The 25,768-nt window shown below is 45.0% G+C and overlaps 2 long non-coding RNA genes across 4 annotated transcripts in view; both read right to left on the bottom strand.

Moving 5' to 3' along the window:
* Positions 1-7,845, bottom strand: part of LOC146202721 (uncharacterized) — a 54,042-nt gene extending 46,197 nt beyond the window's left edge. For 2 of the 3 annotated variants that reach the window (XR_014703734.1, XR_014703735.1), the window contains exon 1: positions 7,580-7,845. This is a non-coding gene — a long non-coding RNA (uncharacterized LOC146202721). Of the gene's footprint in view, positions 1-5,675; positions 5,820-7,579 lie in introns of all 3 variants that reach the window. The other variant, XR_014703737.1, reaches the window with a different exon arrangement.
* A 7,570-nt stretch (positions 7,846-15,415) lies between these two features.
* LOC146202720 (uncharacterized) lies at positions 15,416-21,888 on the bottom strand. Its single transcript, XR_014703733.1, has 3 exons — positions 21,750-21,888; positions 20,315-20,440; positions 15,416-15,774 (listed from the first exon to the last, which is right to left on the bottom strand). It is a non-coding gene; the product is annotated as an uncharacterized LOC146202720 (long non-coding RNA).
* Between the last annotated feature and the right edge of the window lie 3,880 nt (positions 21,889-25,768).

The following is a 25,768-nucleotide window of genomic DNA, read 5'->3' as shown; positions in this document are numbered from 1 at the left end:
ATATATACAAAATATAAAATAAAAATTTTTGGAAAAAAATCTAGCTACTTTTAGCTCCTTGCTGGATTTTTTTGCTACATTTAGCTACTTTCAAGCTGCCATCTATCTACTTTTGCTCACCGACATTTGGCAACACTGGCCTCGAGAGAGAGGCACGAGTACGGTGGTACAGTATGGTGGCACGTGGCACTCGTTTCCGGAGCTTTGTGGTACAGGCATGTCTAGTGACAGATATCGCCTCACACTCATAACTTCATGCCAGAGCGAACAAAGTGCGCAGTAGGTTGCAACTGTGTTAGAGCACTTCATCCATCCAGCAATACCATCCGAAAAGCAATGTTCACGCACTGTTACTTACATCGAAGAGTCTAAGGGTACGTCCGACGTACCCATTCGATTCTCGTAAAGATATGGCGGACGTCGATATACAAGCTCATGGCTATAGGTTCATTTCACATGACGTCATCGCACGAGCGCCGTCCGCCATTTTTTTGGTCACGTGAGCGACGCTGCTCGGTCGCCGCATACCAAAGTTGACGTGTGGTGGAGTCACACGGCGGACAAAATCGTGAAGCACTAATCGCGATCTGGCATTGCGTGACTATAGTGAGCTAGAATATTCTAGCATATAAACGTGGCCCTTAAGTCAGCGATTTCCATCGCTTTGCTTCCATCCGCAAGCAGCATTTTCATAGTTTGCCTCCGGATTCATGCACAAACGACACTTTCCTGTTGCTTTTATATTTTGTAGCGGAGAGCATTCCAGCCACACCCTGGCGCCTAAGCACGTACAGCGTAACATGTATTCTACTAAAACGCCGGAGAAAAGCGGGCTTTGAGGGACTGACTAGTACAGCCGCAAAGCAGGCATGAATTGGCGTTTCACTGTTCTGTATCCCGATAATCTTAGCCCAACGCTTGTAGTGAGCGCAGCGGTATGTCTGATCAGCGCCTGGTCTGGTATTCAGAGTCACAGGGAAAAGCTTGCAAGAGCTAATTAGTAACGTGCAACGGCTTGAAAGTATTCCTCGCTTTCCTCTAGAGCTTTAGCGCGCTTGCAGTTACGCAGCATACACGTACTGGGAGCAGAAGGGCAGCAGTCCGAAAGGTTCTTCTCCAAGGGTTGAAAGTAGCATGTTTATGAAGTTGTCATTGAGTAAGCACGATCACTTGCACACACAACCGCATTTATATCACATCCAGCGAGACAGTCAGCACGGCAATGCTTATCAAAACGACACAGCAGAAGCAACAGTGCAAGACCCACCACAGCAAGCGTCTACTCCAAAATGTCGACAGCTGTGCTGTCCTCGGAGTTTTTACACCTACAAGACCTATTGCCGGCTCCGTAGACAGCGCAATTGGCCATTATTGTAGCAAATTACAGAGCTCACAGCGCCTTGGATCTTCCGAACTACCCAAACGAAACCTCAACAAACGACGATGACCAAGGCTATGGCGGACCGGAAACGGGAAGGCTTCATTTTTCCCATTGTCCCCCGCGTGGCAGCCGGCAGTGAATACAACCTATATGCACGTCATGTTCGCATTCCGCTTGCTACGCTATGATATCAGTTAGCCGTGACTCCCGATGAGGTGCTATGAAGAGTTCATCCATTCTAACATAGATCACGCTCGTCACTCAGGATTGTGTACGGAAAGCATCGCTTGTCACGCACATAGCTGCAGGCAATGTGACGCACTGCACCAGCTCCACCAGCTGGTAACGAGATATGCACATTCACGAGCAGCTTTCGCTTTGCAGTAAACTATCACCTCGATGTGCCCGTAATGCAAGCGAGCTATTCCTAGCATTTACGCTGTCTTAGGTCCTGCATCGATTTCCAAAGATTGAGCGCCGGCACAACACAAACACCTCACCGTGCAGAACATTCCGCCGTACAAAGTATATATATATGCTGTATGTGAAAAGGCATTATGCTCGTTCCTCACATGCAGACGAAGGAAAGAGGATGTTTCTAGTTAAATTCTTCGTTTAAATTCTACCTCAAAGCCGTGGTAAAGGACATGCCGATAGATGCCTACGCTGCTACTGCGGCAAGCTGCACGTCGACTCGTCGAGGCGAAGACGGGCTGCACCGCAATACATGAGTGCACAACCGGAAAGCCAGAAGCACGAATGATCCGTATTCCCTATGAACAGCAATGTTGTTTGGTATTTAGGGGAAGACTACACAAGTGCTCAGCCTGCATCTTTTTCTTATCGTTGAATTTTGTGCACATGTAGTTTAAACCCATGCATACTCGAGGTTAGCGTGACCCGAATGAACGGCCGTAGCTTTGAAAAGAGCGGGAGATATGCATGCATCGCCGGACTTAGGTACGCGGTAGAAAATGTGCTCTGCACATTTCGTTGCAGAAGCTGACTCTTGGAATTTGGCAGAGTGTGCCATGCAAGTGATTGTTGCTACAACCACGCATCCATGTTCCCACAACTGGCTTACCCACGAGGCGCATAAATGTTTAACCATGTACGTATGATCGAAGAGAGGACGGATTTTCATAATATTGGGCACGAAATCGATAGCTACCAGTACTCAGTGTTAAAGAAATTCTGCCTTCACCATGCACAATTCAGTGTTTCAGGTGTGGTCAGTAGCTATAAGTTTGAACAGTTTGCCTTTCAAGTCAGCGGCACCAGCGATGGACCGGCGAGTGATTTTCCATGCTACACCGCTGTCTTGCTAGAAAGCCTACCTAAGCAGCGTTTGACATTCAGCTGCTTTTTGTGGGTGGCCCCTTAATTGAAAGCAACGCCTTCAGAAAAGCTTTATATGTTCAAAACTGTATTCTCTTTAGCAGTTTCACTCCAGGCTGTCAAAACAGGCGGACGTTGATAAAACAGTTGAGCACTCCAGTTGAAACCAAACACCCGCGCATCTTTAGAGATCTGTAGGATCGCCTTCAGTTTTTAAAATTATTGGAATAGGTCACTTTTTGATCAATGGGACATAAACCCTCATGACAGCACTGTCACATGGATAAGGACCACACCAGACCGAAACCTTATTAGCGAATTGTGTTGATTTTTATGGTGCATAAGCGACTAATGCTGCCATGCACCAGGAACAAGGTTTAATGTATTTATTTTGTGTGTAATGACTAAAATGTTCTTTAGGGTGTAGCTTGTTTAGGAACATTTTAGGAAACCAAAAATGCAAGGGATTTGCACGTCTCTCCTAGGGTCATGCTGGGATGGAAAGGGATCTGTTGCAAAATTGTATAAAATGTTTTCCTCTTATTTTCTCGAGTCTGGCACACGCGTAAGTAAGATATGGTTTATTATTCATCTCCACACTCCTTGCATATTGATTTGTCCTTTTCATAAGTATGAAGCTGTGTGTCAGGTGTGGGTGTGTCTTTTGTGAAGATGACCTAAAATATCCTCCATGTTGTGTTTTTGATGACTGCATGATTTCCATTCTTCGATGACAGGTTTGACAAAGTGTACTTTGTTGTTTATTTCAATGTTTCAAAAATCCTGCCATTTCACTCTCAATTTTCTTTGTAAAAGCTTCTTGGTATCTTCATGCAGCATATTAAGCATATTAACCCTCTGTAATTTAGCATTATGGCAAGGTAACCTGGTTATTTCTTTTCATCCTTTCAAGACAGCTGTCCCAATTTCATTAAGTGTAGGGTTTCTGACAACAGGAACTCCTTGGAAGTCATAGAAATAAATGAGATCCACAATCATGAGCTATCTAAGGTATGCGTATACATGTCCATCGCTCATTGGAATGGTGTCAGCATGCTGTTAGAACTAGTCTTGTGGTAACAACAACCATTGTCTGAGGTGGCCCTTTAATGGGCATTGAAGTGCCATTAAATGCAGGTACTGACAGAACTCTTGATCATGTTATGTGATAATGCCCCCCTTGCATGCATATAGGTATACATTTCAGAATCTGCAGTGCACCACTTGACCATTTGCCACCAGTTTGTGTGAATATATGTATTTTTCATGCATGTTAACCAGTATGATTAACAGATGGGCCTGTGCGCAAGCCAAAAGTGCCACAAGCCAAATGTCACGAAGCCACACGACATGGCAGGAGCTGTTAACTCAAGCTTACAAACTTATATTTGAAATATGTTCCAGGACGTTTCAGCTCCGAGTAAGAAAGGTTACTCCTAGGCCATGGAGGCATGTTTGTGCAGTTAAGTTAACGCAAGGCTTACAGAGGTCTATGCCAGATTGTCTTCCACATAACAGGGCAGCCTACGGCCATATGCTAATGAGTATGTCTGAGATAACAGACATGAATTAAGGAATTAGTAATTAAGTTTGTAGCAAAGGGCATGTAAATTAACGAGAATCCACAATGGGATCTCAAGACAAGAGCCGTTAATGCTGGCGCATCATACCCTTACATGTGGAGATTAGGAGTCTTTCTAATTTTTTGTCTGCTCGCTTGCTATTTTCTTTGTTCTTCCAGGTGAGGAAGATGTGAAAATGATAGCAACGAGAATGCCAGAGACCATCGTTAACAAAAGATGCTGATCCCAACAGCATAAAACGAAATTTCAGAAAAGATGGAATGCTGGCAACAGTTGAAGCTAAGTGGAAATGCATGAAATTGAAATGCAACGTATGAAGAGATATGTTGCGAGACGACCAGTCTGTGGTGTGCAACATCGGTCTCCGTTAGCTTCATCAAGTGATTGGCCAAAGCAGATGGGGTTTGTGGTTTTGTGATAAGTGCAGTGTAGTAGCATTGATGCAACCTTGCCCATTAACAATTGGAGTGCAGTAATTGCATTGTTTTGTCTTTGTAAGATGTTCATGGTTTCCATGCAAACATTATGAGAAATTTCTTCCCAGAGAATGTTTGCTGAAATGTGAATATAATGTGCAATAAAACTAGCGTTTTCTTGCTATTTACTTTTCCTTGTAAACATTAGTCCTGTGTAGGAAACCACAGATTAGAAGGAAATGTAATGACATGCATTTTGTTACTTGACCCCGTTGTGCTGGCTCAGTAGTTGAGTGCTTGGCTGCTCAACCTATGGATGCAGATTTTATTCCAGCCACAGCAGGGGCATTTCAATAGAGACAAAACAATAGGCTGTCATGCACCGCACAGTGTCAATGCATGTAAAAGAACCTCAGGTGGTCGAAATTAACCGGAACTCTCAACTATTGTGTTCCTCACAGCCATAGTTGTTCTGGGATGCTAAACCAGATGTTGTATATCACATCATACTCTGAGTAAGATGCTATTCATGGTCAGTTAATCATACACAAAATAACCAATTTTTTTCTGCATGGCACAGTTGCTGTTGTACAATTTTATTTTAGCCCTCATGAAGAATATCACACTGGCTCCACATGGCCTTCTGTCGACCCTTGATATGTGTCACAAGCACACACCTGAGTATGTATTTGTCTAAGGGCACCTGTGCATGCATTGAGGGGACCGTTGCTTTCTATTTGTCAGAACTGAAATACGTGATCCACATCATGCCACTGCCTGCTATTTGAACTCTCCATCATTAATGCAAGTTCCAAAGAACTGCAATTAGCAAATTAATCCAAGAAGGAAACCATGTCAAGAACTGCTTCGGTTTCAACAACTGTTTGAGAACTAAAATTCCAAATGTTTCACAGCATAGATGAGAAGTTACAAAATCTAAAAAACAACACATCCTACCTGTGGCTTGTTGGGTTTCACATCCTAAAGTGACATATGTAGCTATGAAGAATACTGTAGTGGAGAGCTTCAGACTAATTTGACTGCCTGGGCTTTGTACCTTGCGTTGACATCGCGCAGGAAACAGATGCATTTACATTTCACCTGCACCAAAGTGAGACTGCCATTAAACATCACGACCTTGGTGCTTAGGGCAAGTAGTCAAACGCGCCGCTGAGATGTCGCAGTGTGTACATACATACTATACCCGTCAACCTTTACAGCATTAAAGCTGTCACATGCATGGCAGATATTCATGTTCAGCTTTGGACTGACAAGTTTAAAAGTGTACCATTTGTGTTTGTCTAGCATGAAGAACAAAAGAAACTAAGGAAAAACAAAAATGAACATACTATATTGAAAAAGCACTAGTCAATAACACATAAAGCATATTCATTCATTTATTAATGATAAAGTGGCCTCCAACATTTACCCTGAACATTTAGGAAGGTCCTGTGCCAGGTAGCTATTTGACAGAAGCCTGAACCATTTCACCTGTAGTAATGCACATCTCGGCGGTGTGGGCTGGGCACTTATTTTTCTGTCCACTCCAACATGCGAAAACTGTATCATGTGCATTCCCATTTTACGAGTTTTTGGGCTCTGTAGTGCAATCTGACAACAAATTGTCGATGACTTATTTTCGTCTGACTGTTGCACAGCGCGTGTGAATAAATTCCCGCGACGCTCTCTTTACGCGACGTTTTTGGACTTACTACTGCACCTAATAAACACTGACATGCACGTGGAACATCGCCGATCATAAACGGACACACTGATCTCCGTCCGGACATCGGCGCACTTATCACAGCACTCTCGTAGTCTCACACAGCACTCTCGTGGGACGTAATCCGGACATCACAGCATCTCATGGTAAGCACAAACCACACCTCCAGTTGTACAACAAAGACGAATGACACGATGCTTGGGCTGGAGACACGCCGGCGGTACCCAGCTTTTTCAGCGCCGCTTGTATGTATGTAGAACTTGCAGCGTCAAACTTCAATACGAGCAGAAAGCGATGCGTTACGGAAGTGAGAAAACTTTGAATAATCGAAACTACATAACTACATAACGACCGTCGTAGACGTTAATCTACATGATAACGAGGACCAAATGTGCGAGCGTGCGGGCCGGCCGTTAACACCGTCGCGATTACATGCGCTTGCGCTCTGGTCGTGCTTGCCACACTGCCGCGGTCCAACTCACGTAAACCTATTATCATGCCATGCCATCATCTTGTGGTAGAGCATCCGCCTCGCATTCGGGAGGTACGGGGTTCGATCCCCAGTGCCGCCGGGTACCCACCGGTTTCCAATGGGGGGTACAAGATTTCCCTCGGCCTGGTGCTCGGCTCTTCTGGGGTGAAATGCTTGGGAAAAGGGGCCATGAACCAAAATGCTGGTGCCAAAATGCCATTCCAGGCACTATTTTTGCCACTGTACTATTATACGTAATTTCACATTTCACGTATGCAGTACATACTTCTTGCGCCTCGCACACCTCGTACCAAATTTGATTTGGCTACATGTGGCTATCGCTACTATAGTATTCTAGTTCACTATAATTGCTACCAAGTTGTTGCTACAACTACAACCACACATCCGGGGATCTCGGATCCGTCCGGCTTCCCCGACGTATCCCAAGGCGCGATATCTACCTTGCTACACCTTGCTGATATCCCGGGGAAATACGCATCGTGTACTTTAGATGTGAACAGATCGGGTCCGTCCGCCCTACCTCTGAAAAATACTTCCCGGATCCGTCCGACGTATCCCGAAGGAAAACGCACCGGGTCCGTCGGACGCACCTTTAAGACCATTGATCGGGTCCGTCCGACATACCTTTAGCCACAGCCTACTTACATTCGGGAGCGACCAGCCGCTCCTGTCATCCAAAGCAACAAAGCACCAGTGTCCCGGCGAAGTCAGTTGCAGAACGACACTTTGGCTCTTAACGAAAGCTTCAGAGTCAAAAGAAGGTCTCGACTAGCGCATAAGTGGCACATAGCTTTAATAGCACAGTCAAATAACCGCACAATAAACAAACAGCACAAAATGAGCTCGGAAAACGAAATTCCAAAGAAGCACCACGGAACAACGACAAACCCACCACAGCCACCACAAATGGCGCTACAGTGAACTAGAATATTGGGTAGTGTGCTCACAGGCGCCGCTCGAGGTGTCCCCGCCGGTGTCGACGGGGAGCGGCGGTGCGCGGTGGCGCTGCGCGCGTCTCCACGGTAGGTGCCTCGAAGCGCGCGCGCTCCACGGGTAAAAGCCAGTGCCGCGCTCGGCCGGCGTCGCAGTAGCCGCGCCGACAAATTGAACTATTACCGCGACATTTGCGTGAGTTTTGCTGAAATGGCTAAGCGGACCTTGAATTGAACTTTACATCTGCGCTGTGCACATGTTCAAACAACGTTAATCAATGAGCTTGGCTCGTTGGGACGTTCACGTAGTGTATGTGACTCGTGCCTGCATTGTTTCACTGGAAAGAAGTCATAATGCACTGCATATTCGGGGGTTATACAGCTCTTTCCATTAATGCTTAACGTCAATAGTAATAGCATGGGATTCATGCCAGGGATAAACGAGGAATGAAGGAGTGTCGGCCGCAACAACTGTTTATATTCACAAACACCCAAGCTGCAACAAAGGGACATGGAGATGACAGGTAGAATGAAGGCTGTGGCTAAAGGTACGTCCGACGGACCCGATCAATGGTCTTAAAGGTACGTCCGACGGACCCGGTGCGTTTTTCTTCGGGATCCGTCCGACGGATCCGGGAAATATTTTTCAGAGGTACGGCGGACGGACCCGATCGGTAGGGATCTTCCGACGGACCCAACGCATTTTTCTCCGATATGGGCCTTGGGATCCGTCGGGAAAGCCGGACGGATCCGAGATCCCCAGATGTGGTTGTAGCAACAACATGGTAGCCATATGTAGCCAAATCGGAGTTGGTATGAGGTGTGTACGTGCGAGGTGCAAGAAGTATGTACTACATACTGCATGCGTGAAATGTGAAATTACAAAGAATAGTACAGTGGCAAGAATAGTGCCTAGAATGGGTGATATACTACGTGATGGCATGATGATAGGTTTACGTGAGTTGGACCGCGGCAGGGTGGCAAGCACGACCAGAGCGCAAGCGCATGTAATCGCGGTGTTGACGGCCAGCCCGCGGCCCGCACGCCCGCTCATTTGGTCCTCGTTATTATGTGGATTAACGTCTTCGACGGTCGCTAAGTAATTATGTAGTTTTGATTCTTCAAAGTTTCCTCACTTCCATCTGTGATGAGATGCGTCACGTAACGCATCGCTTTCTGCTCGCATTGAGGTTTGGTGCTGCAAGTTCTACGTAGTACAAGCGGCGCTGAAAAAGCTGGGCACCGCCGGCGTGTCTCTAGCCCAAGCATCGCGTCATTCGTGTTTGTTGTACAACTGGAGGTGTGGTTTGTGCTTACCGTGAGATGCTGTGATTACGGATTACGTCCTACTAGACTGCTGTGTGAGACTACGAAGAGTGCTGTGATGAATGCGCCGATGTCCGGACGGACATCAGTGTGTCCGTTTATGATCGGCGATGTTGCACGTGCATGTCAGTGTTTATTAGGTGCAGTGGTAATTTATTTACACGCGCTGTGCAACAATCAGACGAAAATAAGTCATCGACAATTTGTTAGCCTGTACTACAGAGCTCAAAACTCGGAAAATGGGAATGCACATGATGCAGTTTTCGCATGTTGGAGTGGACCGAAAAATAAGTCCCAGCCCACACCGCCGGGATGCGCATTACTACAGGTGAAATGGTTCAGGTTTCTGTAAAATAGCTGCCTGGCACAGCACCTTTCTAAATGTTCAGGCTTTGTACTATTGTTGAAGGTCACTTTATCATTAATAAAGGAACGAATATGCTTTATGTGTTAATGACTAGTGCTTTTTCAACATATTATGTTCATTTTTTTTTTCGTTTTTCCTTAGTTTCCTTTGTTTTTCATGCTAGACAAACACAAATAGTACACTTTTAAACTTGTCAGTCCAAAGCTGAACATGAATATCTGCCATGCATGTGACAGCTTTAATGCTAGAAAGGTTGACGTGTATAGCATGCACGTAGACGCTGCGACATCTTAGTGGCACGTTCCGCTACTTGCCCCAAGGTCGTGATGTTTAATACCAGTGATGGCAGTCGCACTTTGGTGCAGGTGAAATGCAAATGCTTCTTGTTGGTTTGCGCTAACACATTGAACGACAGAAAAGACAAACACCACGGAGCGCGACTGGTCTTTTCTGTCGTTCAATGTGTTAGCACGGTGAAACCAACATGAATAACCAACTAGGCCCAATTCTCGCCATTTTAGCAAATGCTTCTGTTTTCTGCAAGATGTCAATGCAAAGTACAAAGCCCGGGCAGTCAAATTAGTCTGGAGCTCTCCACTACGGTATTCTTCATAGCTACATATGTCACTTTAGGATGTGAAACCCTACATGCCACAGGTAGGCTGCATTGTTTTTTAGATTTTGTAACCTCTCATCTATGTTTTGCAACATTTGGCTAATTTTAGTTCCCAAACAGTTGCTAAAGATGAAACCGAAGCAGTTCTTGGCATGGTTTGCTGCTTAGATTAATTTGCTAATTGCAGTTCTTTGAAACTTGCATCAATGCTGGACAGTTCAGATAGCAAGTAGTTGAATTACAGAAATGATGTGGATCATGCAATTCAGTTCTGATAAGTGGAAAGTAACGGTCCCCTCCTTGCATGCATAGGTGCCTTTAGACAAATACATACTCGGGTGTGTGATTGTGACGCATATCAAGGGTCAACAGAAGGCCATGTGGAGCCAGTGTGATATTCTTCATGAAGGCTAAAGTAAAATTGTACAACAGCTGCTGTACCATGCAGAAAAAAATTGATCATTTAGTGTATGATTAACTGACCATGAATAGCATCTTACTCAGAGTATGATGTGATATATATCTGGTTTAACATACCAAAATAACTACGGCTATGAGGAACACAATAGTTGAGGGCTCCGGTATAATTTCGACCATCCGGGGTCCTTTTACATGCACTGACACCTCACGGTGCATGACGGCCTATTGTTTCGCCTCTATTGAAATGCCCCTGCTGTGGCTGGAACCAAATCTGCATCTTTGGGTTCAGCAGCCAAGCACTCTAACTACTGAGCCAGCACAACGGGGCCAAGTATCAAAATTTATGCCATTACATTTCTTTCTAGCCTGTGGTTTTCTTCACAGAACTAATGTATACAAGGAAAAGTAAACAGCAAGAAAACACTAGTTTTATTGCACATTATATTCACATTTCAGCAAACATTCTCTAGGAAAAAATTTCTCATAATGTTTTCATGGAAACCATGAACAAAACAAAACAATGCACTTACTTCACTCGAATTATTAATGGGCAAGGTTGTATCTATGCTACTACACTGCACTTATCACAAAACCACAAGCCCCATCTGCTTTGGCCAATCACTTGATGAAACTAACGGAGACAGATGTCGCACACCACAGACTGGTCGTCTCGCAACATATCTCTGCATATGTTGCATTTCAATTTCATGCCTTTCCACTTAGTTTCAACTGTTGCCAGCATTACTAGTCACCCATCTTTTCTGAAATTCCTTTTTACGCTGTTGGGATCAGCATCCTTGTTAACGATGGTCTCTGGCACTTTGGATGCTATCATTTTCACATCTTCCTCATCTGGAAGAACGAAGGAAATGACAAGCTTTGAGCAGACAAAAAATTAGGGAGATGCCTAATCTCCACCTGTAAGGGTATGGTGTGCCAGCGTTAATGGTTCTTGTCTGCAGATCCTACTGTGGATTCTCGTTAATTTACATGCCCTTTGCTACAAACATTATTACTAATTCCTTAATTCATGTCTCTGTTATCTCAGATATACTCATTAGCATACGGTCGTAGGCTGCCCTGTTAGGTGATAGACAACCTGGCATAGACCTCTGTAAGCCTCAACCTTTCTTAATTGGAGCTGAAACGTTGAAGCTGAAATATTTCAAATATAACTTTGTAAGCTTGGCTTAACAGCTCCTGCCATGTCGTGTGGCCTCGTGACATTTGGCTCGTGGCACTTTTGGCTTGTGCACAGGGGTCATCTGTTAAATACTGGTTAACATGCATGAAAAATACATTTTCGCACAAACTGGTGGCAAATGGTCAAGTGGTGCACTGCAGATTCTGAAATGTATACCTATATTCATGCAAGGATCGCATCATCACATAACATGGTCAAGAGTTCTATCAGTACCTGTAGTTACATAGCATTTCAATGCCCATTAAAGGACCACCTCAGACAATGGTTGTTGTTATCTCAAGACCTGTTCTAACAGCATACTGACGCCATTCCACTGAGCGATGGACATGTATATGCATACCCTAGATAGCTCATGATTGTGGATCTCATTTATTTCTATGACTTCCAAGGAGTTCCTGTCGTCAGAAACTTTATGAAATCGGGACAGTAGTCTTGAAAGGTGATGAAAAGAAATAACCAGGTTACCTTGACGCAATGCTAAATTACAGAGGGTGAATATGCTGCATGAAGATACCAAGAAGCTTGTACAAAGAAAAGTGAGAGTGAAATGGCAGGATTTTTGAAACATTGAAATAAACTACAAACTATACTTGTCAAACCTGTCATTAAGGAATGGAAATCATGCAGTAATCAAAAACACAATATGGAGGACATTTTAGGTCATCTTCACAAAACACATACCCAAACCTCACACACAGCTTCATATTTATGAAAGAGGACAAACCAATATGCAAGGAGTGTGGAGATGAACTAACAATAAACCATATCTTACACGTGCGCCAGAGTCGAGAAAAGAGGAAACATTTTTTTACAATTTGCAACAGATCCCTTTCCATCCCAGCATGATCCTAGGAGAGACGTGCAAATTTCCTGCATTTTTGGTTTCCTAAAATGTTCCTAAACAAGCTACATCCTAAAGAACATATGTCATTACACACAAAATAAATACATTAAACCTTGTTCTTGGTGCATGGCAGCATTAGTGGCTTATGCACCATAAAAATCAACACAATGCTGTAAGGTATACCTTGGTTAGCTATGTTATATGAGACAAGCTTTCGGCCTGGTGTGGTCCTTATTCACGTGACAGCGCTGTCATGAGGGTCTATGTCGTAGCGATCGGAAAGTGACCTATTCCAATAATTTTACAAACTGAAGGTGATTGTACAGATTTCTAAAGACTGGAGTGCTCAACTGTTTTATCAACGTCCGCCTGCTTTGACAGCTTGGAGTGAAACTGTTGAAGAGAATACATTTTTGAACATTTAACGCGTTTCTGAAGGCGTTGCTTTCAATTACGGGGCCAACAAAAAGCAGGTGAATGTCAAACGCCGCCTAGGTAGGCTTTCTAGCAAGACAGCGGTGTAGCGTGGAAAATCGCTCCGCCGATCCATCGCTGGCGCCGCTGACTTGAAAGGCGAACTGTTCAAACTTATATAGCTACTGACCACACCTGAAACACTGAATTGCGCATGATCAAGGCAGAATTTATCTAACACTGAGCACTGGTAGCTATCGATTTCACGCCCAATATTGTGAAAATCTGTCCTCTCTTCGATCATTGATACGCCCACGGTTGAACATTTATGCGCCTCGGGGTAGGCCAGCCGTGGGAACATGGATGCGTGGTTGTAGCAACGATCACTTGCATGGCACACTCTGCAAAATTCCAAGAGTCAGCTTCTGCAACGAAATGTGCAGCGCACATTTTCTACCGCGTACCTAAGTCCGGCGATGCATGCATATCGATCCCGATCGTTTCAAAGCTGCGCGGCCGTTCAGTCGGGTCACGCTAACCTCGAGCATGCGGGGGTTTAAACTACATGTACGCAAACTTCAACGACAAGAAAAAGATGCAGCCTAAGCACTTTAGTCTAGTCTTCCCCAATATACCAAAGAACATTGCTGTTCACATGGAATTCGGATCATTCACGCTTCCGGCTTTCCGGTTGTGCACTCTTGCGGTGCGGTGCAGTAGGTCTTCGCCTCGACGAGTCGATGTGCAGGCCTCTAGTAGATTCGGCATGTCTTCTGTCACGGCTCTGAGGTAGAATTTAAACGAAGAATTTAGCTAAAAACATCCTGTTTCCTCGGTCTGCATGTGAGGAACGAGCATAATGCCATTTCACATACATACCTACATACTTTGGACTGCCGAATGTTCAGTTGCACGGCGAGGTGTGTGTGTGTTGTGCCGGCGCTAGATCTTCGGAGGTCGATGCAGGACCTAAGACAGCGTAAATGCTAGGAATAGCTCGCTCGCATTACGGGCAGATCGAGGTGATAGTTTAGTGCGAAGCGAAAGCTGCTCGTGAATGTGCGTATCTCGATGCCAGCTGGTGGAGCTGGTGCAGTACGTAGCATATCGCCTGCGGCTATGTGCTTGACAGCGATGTTTGCCGTACACAACCCTAAGTGAAGACCGTGATCTATGTTAGAACGGATGCACTCTTCGTAGCACCTCATCGACAGTCGCGGCTAGCTGATATCATAGAGGATGAGATCCATTCACGCGTAGCAAGCGGAATGTGGCCGCGTTCGACGTGCATATAGCCATGAGCCTGTATATCGACGTCCGCCGTATCTTTACGAGAATCGAATGGATACGTCGGACGTACCTTTAGACACTTCGTAGAATGAATGCATGTAATTCTGACAAAGTAAAAAGGAAGATGCATTATTTACAATTCGCGTTTTTCGCAGAACAGGAGGCGCACCACAAGGTTTTCAAACAGCATTAACAGCTACGGCATACTTATTTGGAGAGACATAAAGTCACTGCTTTATGAAACATATCGTAACATATTGTTGAATTGCTGTAACCGCTGAACGAGGGCACCGAGAGAGCTGAATCAGGAACGCGGGCAACAGGAACGGGCGGGCACTTCAACGTCCTCTACTTCGTCCCCTTTCGCTCCTTCTTCTTCTAGCTCTAATGCGCGTGTCAATATGACCAGATTTGTCACCGCAGCATATATTTATGTTCACGCATTTTGCCGCTTATTTCCTTTCCTTGTTCCAGCACATCACAGCAGCAATTAGCAATGAAGTTTCAGGTGTTTCGCCCGTTCTCGTTTTTCTGCCTTTTTTTTTAATTAACCCCTTTCACATAGACCCAGACGGCCATAGACGTCCGACGGTCGACCGACGGACGTCCGTTCTCGGACGTTCGGACATCCGACGGAAGTCCGGTTATGTTCGATATACGTAGAGCGGACGTCCGTCGGACTATCGTTCGTGGATCCGGATCGCGTCGCACGGACGTCCGACGGGCAGCCGGAGGCGGACATTCGGACGTTTCCCGGAACATGCTTGCAGGGCCCGCTATTCGTGTAAAAACTTGCCAATAACATTCGTGTAAAGCTCAGCAAGCATGTGCCATGGAAATTTCAGTCACATACTAGTGCTCAATGCCTTTGTCGTGAGAGTAAAGCAGACAATAGAATATGCAACAGGTTCAAGTTTCCTGTTGTCTGCTTTACTTTCACACACAAAGCACTGAACAGTAGTGCGCAATTAAAACTTCCATCAAAGAGGCACATATGCTAGCTGAGCTTTACACAAATGCACCATTCCTGAAAACATGCGAAGTGCATAGGCATACCAGCATAAGAGGTTGTAAAAAAGCATTTTTTTGGCTTTATTGCAAAAACTGCATGCATAAATAGTCTACACTAAAAAAATATCGATGTTAAGGAATGGCATGGTAAAATGCAGGCCAACTGGAGTATTAAGAATCTACTTGAATCATTTTTTTAAATTATCCTTGGCCGTGACAGCTCTTCCCTTGGGGAGGTGGTGGCGGAAAAGGTATTTATTGAAACCTAATATTTCGGAATTAGCGAGATGATCGAGTTCTGTGTGGGCGGCCTCCGCAGGCCGGGATTCCAGGAGCAGTTACTATCCTGTGCATTTGCTCGATCAGCTGTTGCTAGTCTTTCAGGCCTAAGATGGAAAGAGCAGGCTGGGCTCCTCCTGCAATAGAAGGGAAAATGAAATTCAAGTTATCTGTGCTGAACTTTGATTACACATCTCCAAGGGCAACTGCCAGTTTCTCTCAATTGCTTTTTCCAGATGGCACTGTACGCATGCATCTCCATTCAGAACTGTCACATACTATATAGAAAGGTCATATAACTGCAGCAAAACCCATGCAGAATAACAAAAGATACAAACGTAGTTTGAACAGAACCTGGCATTCAGTATTTTAATGTTTTTATGTCGTCTCTTTGAACATGCCACTCTGAACAAACATGGCATGTTATGCTTGCTGCTATGCGCCCTCAGCAATGCCCAAGACATGGAGTGCACATGCAGAGAAACTAAGCATAAAGGATGCTGTATATGAACATAAAGCACAGCCAGAGCATTGCAGTATTACACAGGTACGCATTGGCGGCAGAAACCTGCATTTTGAGCGGTTTAACAGGCAGATTTCTAAAGTCATTGTTCCTGCTCTGAAAAGAAGTGATCAATAATAACATCATTTAAAATTGTTACCTTTTTGTTCTGTAAACTGCACATTTCGCTGGTTTCCATGTACCCTCTACTGAAGACATTCCCTGGGCGTGTCGGGGGTATATCGACATCAACATCTAGGCTACAAGTGTCTAGAAAGCGTCTCCTTAGAGCAGCTACGACGAAGTAACTTATCTGATAACATGCAAGCTGCTGCAGCAGAATAAAGATAGACATTTGACATGTGGCTAAAGCCCAATGTGGAAGCATAGCCCGCCGCAGTGATTGCGCAGTGTTCATGCTTCTACAAGAGTTAAAAGTAAAGTTATTTGTTTACCCACAGCGCTATATGTGACATTACAATAGCAAGGCTTATAGTTACACGAAACAAAAAGCTGACAACCACAAGCTCCTGATGTATTACCGGCAGCATGCAGCATGGATGTTAGTTACTGAAATATGGTTGCATAATTCTGGCAACCAGCTGTGCATGTATGTCATGGATTTCTCAACTACGCACAACAAATTACAAAAAAAATAATAGTATTTATAAATGCAGCCAGCTGTTCACAAGAAACACTGTAGCTTTTTTATGGGGAAGGTAGTGGGCGCCAAAGAAACTGTCCCTGTAAAGGCGCCTAATTTGCCCCTATGTAATATCGGGGACAAGTGTGTGGACTACACAAACTGCAATCAAAGCACATAACTTTCACATCGACCAGGAAACTCGGACCATACTTGTCGATGTGAAAGTTGAACGTTAGGTCTTTCATGTGTGCAAGAGAAATAAGGTCACAATTCGTTTACATCGCGATTCTAGTCCAAAATCTACAGACATACTGTCCAGACTTTCGCCCCCGCAGTATAAGCTACCACTTGGGTAAGAGATTAGTAAAAGAAGTGTATAAAAGACATTAGTGCTGTTGGACAGCCATAGCTATAAAAATGGTATTGACATTGGAGTACTACCTTAAGGCGGGGCCTAGGGTATTACAAAAGCAAGAGTTAGTGTCCGCTGATCCTCATTTGAACAAACAAAAAGAGGGGGGGGGGGGGGGAAGAAATCTACCTTAATTACATGTCTTGAGTGACACCAAGCCGCAGTTAGTATTAAAGATATCACACAGTTTTGTGGAAGACTTGGGAGCGCTTTGCAGCTTTCTTACAGGATTGGACAAAAGAGCTCACCATCTTCAGAAAGGCACGTTATATAGAAATGAAAATAGTGAATTTACTGCATCTGGCCACAACAACTTGCACACGGAGAGGAAGATGAACTGAAAATTTTATACATGAATGTACGTATTTACAACAGGTGAAACAATGACCATGATATATGCCGAAGAGTAAAGAGATCAAAATCTAGCTCAGAACGAGTTCTCCAGGCCGCGGGGCCGTTTCATTAACTTCAGGACTCCGCCCACATTTCTTCTCCCCGATGACAACGAACTCACATATGACTGGCTAACAAACATTTTGGCATGTCTTTCCACTTTCATAAGTTCTTCACCCTCTCCCTAATACAAGCAATGCAAAAGGGACAACAAATTCGTTTCACAACGGAATTTAGAGAATGGACCTCGAAATGATTGGCTCACTAGGTCACATGCCAAACTCTCTCCCCTAGGAAAAAAAAAAGAAAATAAATAATTAGAACCCATCAAAACGGTGTCCCACATGCGCAACCATTGCCCAAAGCTTGCATCCTTGGCGGCTCCTTTTACAGGGCAATTATTGCAACTATTGGCGTCCGAGTCAGCACCATTGCGGACCACATCAGAAGAGCCAACCCACATCACACCGTCACTGTTACACACTTGCCCTTTTTCAACGCCGCTATCTCCCACCATTGTTGACATCCAGGGTTGGAATCCTCAACGAGACCCCACTCAGCGCGCCTGCACTGAATAATTGTCACTTTTATGGGCTCCCCAACAAGGAAGAGGGCCTTACACCCTTCAACCTGACAGTGTTTTTTCTTTGAACGATAAGCAGTTCTTCCAAAAGACGTGCTCGTTTCAAAGCTGTGCTGCCTCCGGGTAATGGGTCCAGTCAGCGTACTAAGGATCCCTTAGTACGCTTAGTACTAAGGACCCCTTAGTTGTATACTGTTCGTAAAGCTCCTTAAATAAAAATGAGCCCCCTACATGACACAGCAACGAGAACAAACTGCCTGTCCCCGCGTCTTCGAGTGCGACAGCAAAGTCCTCGGAAGAGGGGACTTCTTTCCCTCTCTGCCTACGTTTCCGTTAAGCACTGTAGCTGCTGTAGCTGCCTCTCTGTGCGCGTCTCTCCGCCTCCTGTCCGAGGGCAAGTGGGAGACGGCCGCAGCTGGGCATTGAACAGGTGACCCAAAAAGAGCAGACTAATAATGGTGCCTAGCATACCCACTGATCCCTTACAGAAATCATTAAAGAAATGAAAGCAACACATCAGATAACGCTACAATGTTTCTAAGTACAAAGTCGACAACTCCAAGTCATATAAATATATGTACATCTCCGCACATTAACTAGACAAAAACAGTGCAGAGTAAACTAATAATTCAGTGTCCAGAAACACTATTAAAAGGGGATAAAGGCCACGGGGGGCTACGATTATTAGTACCGTTCTGCCTTTAAACTACAATAACATACTTGTTGCAAGCTTAAAATCAAAGATTCACACCTGTCCCACCCACAGCAATGGAACACACATCTGACTCAAGTCTGCAGAGAAAGAGCAAGCTAGACTATTGCAGACGCACCCTTGGTTATTTTTCTGGCATTTCTGAGGGTGAAGAATCTGACTTGTCAGTAGCATGTATATGAATAAGAACCCTATGACAGTAAATGCATCAGATTTTCTGGAGTGGCTTTTCTTTGCTGACCACATATGAGGTGAGCTATAATTTATCCAACTTGGCCTAGGTTTATTCTATGAATAACAAAGCTATAGCAGGTACACAGTCGTCCACTCAGGCTGAACATGCGAGTGCGTGGCATGCACTTTTTGAGATGCCACTGCATCCATCGCAGCTGCACACCGTAGCGAAGAGGCAGACAGCGTGAAGTACCAGCCTCTAGTCCCTCTACCACCACTGGGGTCCCAAACTAGGGACCCCTTGTTTTTGTCAGGACAGGCCCCCTCAGGGTCAGCTAGTAACCTCCTGTATTTGTATCTGATGGCAATGTTTTCCACCACCACCCACAATACGCAGCTGCGCATCATAGCAGATGTGAAGCAACAGCTCCTGGTCCTTCTATGCATAAGCCACTTTGCCTTGATGCATGCCTGCGCACCATAGTAAAGAGGCAGACAACATGACGCAGCAGCTCATGGTACGTTTACATATGAGCCCCCCATTGTACTTCGATACGCACCATAGCAAATATACACACTACGCCACACAGCTGCTCCTGGTCCCTCTATGCATAAGCCATTTTGCCTCAATACGCACCTGCGTACCTGAGCGAAGAGGCAGACGTAAAGCTGCAGCTCCTGGGCCCTCCATGCACAAGCCACTTAGCATCAATGCACGGCTGTGCACTGTAGTAAAGAGGCGAAGGACGTTAAGCAGCAGCTCCTGGTCCCTCTACACATCAGCCATTTTGCCTCAATGCGCATCTGCACACCGTAACAAACAGCCAGATGTAACAAAGAAGCTCCTGGTTTCTCTACACATAAACCACTTTGCCTCAATGCATGTCTGCACACCAGAGCAAAGAGGCAGATGACGTGAAGCTGGAGCGGGTGATCCCTCTACGCACAAGCCACTTAGCCTTGATGCATGGCTGTGACGGATGCATTGCTATTTTGCAAACTGCATGCCACACATTCCCATTCAAGCTAAGAGTGGACGACTGTGTCCAATGACAAAAAGTAACATGGTGGACAATGTAAAAAGAATTTGCTGCATTAAGTTTGTTGAAACCAGTTCTACATCCTACATGTAAACAAGCTAAAACCTTAATGTCGAAGGGATGTCCTATGTGTTTAAAATCATCACACTCAAACAACTTCAACACTGACAATCATGATTCAATATTAATAATATAGATAATGATACAATACTCACTTTTAGCCATACCAAAGAAATGAGAATGCAAAGGGATGTTGCTGTTTTTCCCCCGTGGATGACAGTTTTCCATGTTCAAAGTGCTGCTTCCTGTTGGCCTACGAAATCGGCTACAGCAAATGGCATCTGAAAAATTTTTGGAAGCCTCATGCTAGTCTTCAACGAGAAAAGCATTCCCATACAGAAGCAGAACACAAATACTTTTACAATACACTAAAAGCACCAACTGCGGTGCTGTTTTTAGGATGACTAGGTAGAGGTTTTGCTGTAGCAAGCCAAATGTTAGTCTTCAATAAGGAAAGCATTCCCATACAGAAACAGAACACAAAATCTTTTACAACACATTAAAAGCTTCAATTGCACAAATGCTTGTAAGATGACCATGTACAGGTTTCTGCTATAGCCCACATCATATGACCAGCGGTTATCAGAAGCCTTGTATGTGAGCATGATGCCCTAGATTCAATTTATGGCTATCACTGTATTAACAAGCATGGGTTTAAACCTACTTTAATATGATAATCTAAGAACATGGTAAGAGCTTTCAGTGCGAGACATAAGCTCAGTATCATGCACTATAAGGTGCTGCATGGCTCTAGTGTAGCTTTGGCATTATCTCGCTGTCAATAATAGTGAAGTTCTGAGGAGCCTTTGAATATCTGTAAGGACAAAGCAACAACAATTTTGTTTTCATCTCACTTTTGCTCAACTCTTTTTTTTTTTTTTTTTTTTGAGCCCGCGGCTTGCATGGCCTGAGCTCACAGCCCAACTGTATCGCGGCGGCGGTATGTCAAATTCGTGCCAGAACAGCGCAGAACAACGGGTCAAGAAAAAGACAAGTGCTGACTTTTTTCTTTTTTTTTTTTCTCTCCTCTCCTTGTCCGGTTGTTCTGCGCGGTTCGGTCCCACATGCATAACCAACATGCGCAAGGTGTTGTCCGTTTGTCAAAGCTGAAGGAGAGTACTAAACATTTAGTTATTTAGTAGCTACAGCCGTTCCTTCTAGAAACTGTAGTTGCCGTAAAGCTCGAGAGAGTAAGATCAGCGGCTGTCCATTAAAAAAAACTCTCGACGTTTTCACAAGTGTAGGCATGTCGCACGATAGGCTCGAGGAGTGCGAAAGTTTTCTCGTATAGTTTTTACAACTCAGCACGTTGCGCATGGTTAACAAATTAACTCCTTTAAAGCTCGGGCAGGCACTCCTTTATCAGAGACAGGGAAGTTGCGCTGCTTACTGGCGCAGCGTCCAGTAATGCCGAAAAGATGGCCCTCAGACTTGAGGCTGCACTTTAGTTAGTCGGCGCGGAGCCATCCTGTCAGTCTCGCCTAAAACACTCGACCGTTCGGCTGGAGCTGTTTCCTTACGCAAAAGCTCACCACTATCGGTGCATCGAAAAGTTCAACTAAAGAAACAAAAGTTCGGTGAAATACTTACTTTGGAATCAGCGGGTGAACAAAGTGTGCCAGCCGCACCAAGCCACAGCAAAAACAATGCTAGCAGTGCATTACAGCCGTAGGTATTTGTAACTGCGCAGAAAATGCAGAACACGGAAACGTGAAGCCATCTTCCATGACTAAACTTCAACTTGTCAGATGGATTGGATTGGCTCATTTCAGATTTTTTTGAGGATAGGTTCGGTTTCGTTCTTCTTGAGCTTGCTGCTTGCTGCGTCTATTCAGCCACTGATTAAAATTTCACCGAAGCATCATGATAGAAACATGTTTAATGGTCATTTAACTTTTAATCAAAAATTTTTGATGGAAGAATTCAACGATGAAACATGGGGAAAATAAAAAAACTGTTTAATGGAAACGCTTTCTATCGCATCGATTCGCTCTGGCATCATATAATGCAGACTTGACGGCATTACTGATTTATACGCAGTTCAGACGAGCACGACGACTACAAACTATATCATAGCTGTGTAAAAGCAAATCCAGTGGCGGACGTACGGCGGCTGTCCGCTGGGCGAACGGATTCGACCATCCGCTTTCGTACGTACGCCGGAATTCCGTCGGACGTCCGAAATCGGCCGCCGAGTTGCGGCCGAGTTCGGTTGTCCGTCGGACGTCAGTGGCCGTCTGGGGAGGTGCAGTATGTGACTAAATAAAACCTTATTACTTCTTCAGATGGGCCTTCTGCGTGAACGGGGCAACCAACTTCTTTATGCAGTCTATTTCTAACCACTTCCAAAATATCAAGAATACTTTCAGTTGGGGCCGATTCCTGTTGTTACGGGTATATCGGACAGACTTTTTTGTTTTCTTGGGCCCATGAGTTACAGCACCAGTGGGTTTCCTCTTTCTTTGTTGTCTTTCTTTCGGTATCTTTTTTGAAAGATAGGCCGGCAGATTCGACAATAGCGTCGGTGTGGCATCGGGGGATAATGCTGGCTTCCCACGATCCCATGAGGGATGCGGACTTCTTCTCCGTTCACAATATGAACATAACCCCGTAGAACGAAACGAGGTTCGACATGAAGCTACACAGCTCTTATCCAGCCGCTTGTCCGAGTGACGGAGGTTGATCTCCCACTGCTTCCTTAGGGCGTCATAGAAAACTCTGGGAGTGTTTAAAGATACGGTATGTGTTGTTTTTTTAACTGCTCTTTCACATGGAGTTAATAGGATTTTGAAAAACATCGCTACAAGCGTCCTCTGCATGCCACAGGAGAATTTGCCTAGCAGTGTCTTTAGAACAGCCGGTTTGCCTTTTTTAGACAATCTTTTTAAACAAATTGTAGAACTAAAATATTTTTGGAGCAGTGCATACAGGCACATAAACACGAAACTGGTACCGATGTTTCTCGTTATCTTAAACCGAGAGTCCGCATTCATTACGGTAAAGCAACAAGACGCTATTATGTTCCAGCTATCTTCAACGAACTACCGGACGACGTATTTTCTTTGACCACCCCCAAAACATTGAGAGTCAAGCGTTAGAGAACATATAGTATGTACTGATGTTATCAGTGCATTTTTGATGTTGTGCCAAATGTTTCTTTTTTTTTTTTGCCTCTGATGGAGTTCTGATGTGGCGCGAAGATTGCAGCGGCTGCCGGTTGTCGCCGCACAAGCCCGCTTGTGGCTTCGGCGCTTCCGTATGTGTATGTTGTTCTAACTATCCTAAATAAAGATTGCTATTATTATTATTATTAGCAGTTTGTCCCAGTGAAGTAACCGGTTAGTACAGGCCACTTGTCCGCTTACCCCATCATGTGCGAAAGAAAAGCACGAAGAGTTCTGATCTCCAGGCAGAACACGCATACACCGACGCACATGGTGTAGTCAACACTCACTTTCGACGGGAGGTTAAACAAGAGCCTGAACTGGCCTTTACTGAACAAACCCTTGAATTGACCTCTGATAAGCGCTAAAAAACATGCGCACAGCAGAGCAATAACGAAACCACAAATGCACACAACACAGTGACAAATTGAACCGGCTGACAGCGACGGGCGGAGCAAAATCCTACCGTGAAGTCTACCGTGACGCCACCTAGTGCCGGCGCCGCGAAGCAGACGCCTGTCGACGTACGCGGGGCCTCCGCTCCCCGTAGAGCCGCCGCGGAGTGAGCACACTACCCAGTATTCTAGTTCACTGTAATGGCGCCAAAACTTGTCTGCCGGATTGGATAGGTTCCGTTTTCGACGCGACTGGCAGAGCCGGGTTACAGTGAACTAGAATATTGGGTAGTGTGCTCACTCCGCGGCGGCTCTACGGGGAGCGGAGGCCCCGCGTACGTCGACAGGCGTCTGCTTCGCGGCGCCGGCACTAGGTGGCGTCACGGTAGACTTCACGGTAGGATTTTGCTCCGCCCGTCGCTGTCAGCCGGTTCAATTTGTCACTGTGTTGTGTGCATTTGTGGTTTCGTTATTGCTCTGCTGTGCGCATGTTTTTTAGCGCTTATCAGAGGTCAATTCAAGGGTTTGTTCAGTAAAGGCCAGTTCAGGCTCTTGTTTAACCTCCCGTCGAAAGTGAGTGTTGACTACACCATGTGCGTCGGTGTATGCGTGTTCTGCCTGGAGATCAGAACTCTTCGTGCTTTTCTTTCGCACATGATGGGGTAAGCGGACAAGTGGCCTGTACTAACCGGTTACTTCACTGGGACAAACTGCTAATAATAATAATAATAGCAATCTTTATTTAGGATAGTTAGAACAACATACACATACGGAAGCGCCGAAGCCACAAGCGGGCTTGTGCGGCGACAACCGGCAGCCGCTGCAATCTTCGCGCCACATCAGAACTCCATCAGAGGCAAAAAAAAAAAAAAAGAAACATTTGGCACAACATCAAAAATGCACTGATAACATCAGTACATATTATATGTTCTCTAACGCTTGACTCTCAATGTTTTGGGGGTGGTCAAAGAAAATACGTCGTCCGGTAGTTCGTTGAAGATGGCTGGAACATAATAGCGTCTTGTTGCTTTACCGTAATGAATGCGGACTCTCGGTTTAAGATAACGAGAAACATCGGTACCAGTTTCGTGTTTATGTGCCTGTATGCACTGCTCCAAAAATATTTTAGTTCTACAATTTGTTTAAAAAGATTGTCTAAAAAAGGCAAACCGGCTGTTCTAAAGACACTGCTAGGCAAATTCTCCTGTGGCATGCAGAGGACGCTTGTAGCGATGTTTTTCAAAATCCTATTAACTCCATGTGAAAGAGCAGTTAAAAAAACAACACATACCGTATCTTTAAACACTCCCAGAGTTTTCTATGACGCCCTAAGGAAGCAGTGGGAGATCAACCTCCGTCACTCGGACAAGCGGCTGGATAAGAGCTGTGTAGCTTCATGTCGAACCTCGTTTCGTTCTACGGGGCTATGTTCATATTGTGAACGGAGAAGAAGTCCGCATCCCTCATGGGATCGTGGGAAGCCAGCATTATCCCCCGATGCCACACCGACGCTATTGTCGAATCTGCCGGCCTATCTTTCAAAAAAGATACCGAAAGAAAGACAACAAAGAAAGAGGAAACCCACTGGTGCTGTAACTCATGGGCCCAAGAAAACAAAAAAGTCTGTCCGATATACCCGTAACAACAGGAATCGGCCCCAACTGAAAGTATTCTTGATATTTTGGAAGTGGTTAGAAATAGACTGCATAAAGAAGTTGGTTGCCCCGTTCACGCAGAAGGCCCATCTGAAGAAGTAATAAGGTTTTATTTAGTCACATACTGCACCTCTATGTGAAAGGGGTTAATTAAAAAAAAAGGCAGAAAAACGAGAACGGGCGAAACACCTGAAACTTCATTGCTAATTGCTGCTGTGATGTGCTGGAACAAGGAAAGGAAATAAGCGGCAAAATGCGTGTACATAAATATATGCTGCGGTGACAAATCTGGTCATATTGACACGCGCATTAGAGCTAGAAGAAGAAGGAGCGAAAGGGGACGAAGTAGAGGACGTTGAAGTGCCCGCCCGTTCCTGTTGCCCGCGTTCCTGATT

The sequence above is a fragment of the Amblyomma maculatum genome, chromosome 1, assembly GCF_055883805.1.
Source record: "Amblyomma maculatum isolate TAMU_Amacu chromosome 1, ASM5588380v1, whole genome shotgun sequence".
In the NCBI taxonomy this organism is placed as follows: domain Eukaryota; kingdom Metazoa; phylum Arthropoda; class Arachnida; order Ixodida; family Ixodidae; genus Amblyomma; species Amblyomma maculatum.
The sequence above is the reverse complement of the archived record's forward strand: the minus strand, read 5'-3'. Positions and strand labels throughout refer to the sequence as shown.